Source organism: Mytilus californianus, unplaced genomic scaffold (assembly GCF_021869535.1).
Source record: "Mytilus californianus isolate M0D057914Y unplaced genomic scaffold, xbMytCali1.0.p SCAF_10, whole genome shotgun sequence".
Classification (NCBI taxonomy): Eukaryota; Metazoa; Mollusca; class Bivalvia; order Mytilida; family Mytilidae; genus Mytilus; species Mytilus californianus.
In genome coordinates this window covers 2,417,347-2,420,309 of record NW_026262582.1, presented here as the reverse complement: position 1 = coordinate 2,420,309, position 2,963 = coordinate 2,417,347, and positions in this window count along the sequence as shown.

The window sequence follows — 2,963 nt, the reverse complement described above, 5'->3', positions numbered from 1 at the left end:
CATGTTTTAAAATGAATTTTATATAAAAAAATGAAATAACAAGAATTTTTAGCTTATTGTGCAGCCAAACTTTGAGATCTTTTAATGGTATATGCCTGTTGTTTGTCAACATTTTGCCTTAACCTTAAGATCAGTGTTAAAATGAGAAAAAAACTATTTTTGCATATATGAAATAAGAAGTAAATGGTTGTAAATTACAGAGAGCCTTTCAATATGGTACATTTGTATATCAGCTATATTTCACAGAACTTTCTATTTTAGTTTATTAGTACAATGAGACATGAGGTATACATCAATCAGCCAGTAATATAACAACAAAAACACCTGAAAGGCATTAAGGTGCTAACATGCAGTCCTCAACAAAAGACAGGTGTCTAAAAGATATGCCATGATCTATTTAATTGACCAGAGGCTATAAAAAAAATTACAATATGAATCAAGAATAGCCATCAACACCAAATTCTCTGAATATTTTTTTTTTATTAAGACGAGATTTTTGACAACCACTGAAAAGATTTCTGGCTTTAAGCAGGTACATGAATTAGTGGCGAGGTGAACTAGTTTTTTTTCTTCAAAACCTTCTTAAAGAGAATTGGCATCTTTTGCAAGTAAGTCTTTTCCATAATGTGATTGGTTTGTGTCAAAACTGATGACCACACAATATGACTTATACAAACATAATAAAAATCAACTCAAATGAAATATACATCAGTGCAATCAACTTCTATAAATGACCACAGTCCATAAATCATTTACAAAAAAGGATTGAGACTCAACACAACCAAAAAAGTTCTAGGAGTGAACTAAGGTGCCCTGGATATAATTTATATCCTGTGATGCATTTGCTTGCCTTCTTTGTTTAAGACCAAAAAATTTTGGAAACAAAGAAAGTAAAACAGAATGGAAGTATGAACACATGGTCCAGACCAAGAATAATATTTTTCATGTTTATATATATATCAAAACAGAATTTGTATTAGATTAGAATTGACTTACATAAATAAGCTCAAATCCTGTGAAATTAGTGTGATTGAGGCTGAATTCACTTTAATTTCATTAAAAAAAAAAGCAGCTCGATTCATGTTAATTTCACGTGAAAAGTTCACGTGAATTTCACGTGAAGGCTCAATTCACATGAATTTCACATGAAAAATTTCACGTGAATTTCACGTGAATCAGTATTTCACGTGAAAATCACGTGAGTTTAACGTGAAATTCACGTGAAATATTTCACGTGAATTACGCGTATAAGCTCGATTAACGTGAAATTCACGTGAATTTTTTCACGTGAAATTCACGTTAATTTCACATTAAATTCACGTGAACAAAATTTGCCTGTGTAATGTTAATCTTGAATGCCGAAATAACTTCCTCAGGTGACGAATTAACTAGGTCCGAATTGACCAGGTGTCGAATTGACTATTCCAGATGCCGATATGACCAGGTATACACAGTATTATAAATGTGTATGTGTGAATTGTATTTTGCACAGACTGACGAAAATACCAACATATCCACAGAGAATAGGGGTTGTTATTTTGCAAGCAAAATCAATTGCCCTAAAATTTAGAATAGGCCACTAAATTTTATTCACTTTCTGACTACAAATTTGACTCCAGTTCTTACTTCTGGTTTTTCACAAGTTCCAACTGAGCTACTGAAAATAACATACTTGAAGCCCAGCTAGACAACAATGTGTAGCCCTTTTTTTGTATTCAAAACAAAATACAATTTTATTTCACATCCTGAATATAATTTGAGTCCATGTCCTGTTTTTTTTTTTCAAAGCATGATTATTTGTGTACATTATAAAGCGAGAAATAAACTAATTTTCAAGACCTACATATCTATATTTGAAGTTTAACACTTAAACATGGGAAGATGTCCAAATCGAGACAAGTCTGATGACACATGCATGAACAGTAGTATAACTTTCTTTTTTCATGAGAGCGGAGTAACATGAGACTTTATTAAAAATGTACAAGTATAATTAAAGAAGCAAAATATTTTTGAACCTGTGATTTGTACAATAGCTGTTGGCTAATTGCAAGATAAATGAATGTATTGGTAAATGTAAGTCTTACATATTTATATAATATCAATACTTCAGTAACTCAAACTTTTCTCCAATGAATATAAGTTCATTATATTAAGAATATCTTTATTTTGATGATGAAATTGTTTTTGATTTTTTTTTTTTTCATTACAGGAGTTTGTCGAAAATGTAGGAGTGACATGGTACATGTCATCTTGGACGAAGATAATCCTACACAATACCTACCTGCAACTACAAATTCTGAAAGTGAATTTTGAAATTCATGTAACAGTAAGGAATGCAAATTAATCATGTCCCAGTCCTAACTATTTAACCGTTTTATTTTAAGAACATGCATGTATGTGGAGTAGTATTACATGGGCATTGTGCAACATCTGAAATTTAAAAAAGGCTAGCCTCCCAGCAAGCTCATAATTCAAATAAAATTCTTATCTTTTAGCAATGCACTAATGTAATTTCATTTTTTTCCTCTGAAATCTGAATCACACATCTTTTGAAATCAGGACAAAATGTTGATTGCCAAAAGGACAGGCATTGTAGTTTGAATACTTGGTTAAATCATTGAAAAAAAATATTACCTTCACTGTAATTAATTCTGGAGTTTATAGAAACAAATTAAATAAACATTTTTGAAACAGCATAAAATCTTAAACATGTTAAATTTGCACTTGCATACATATGTCATGTTCTGCTGTCAGAATCAAAACTGTTACATTGCAGAAAAGGGGGGTTTTGATTTGTTTCCTATCACATTTTTCTGACACAAAGATGTTGGTTTAACTCATTTATCTAAAACACATGTTAGTGGTTTCTTTAGAAATACGATATCAAAATATCAGTTTTTCCTCTAGGTAACAGAGTAGTATTGAGTATTCAGTTATAAATTCATATCCATCAACATCCACAG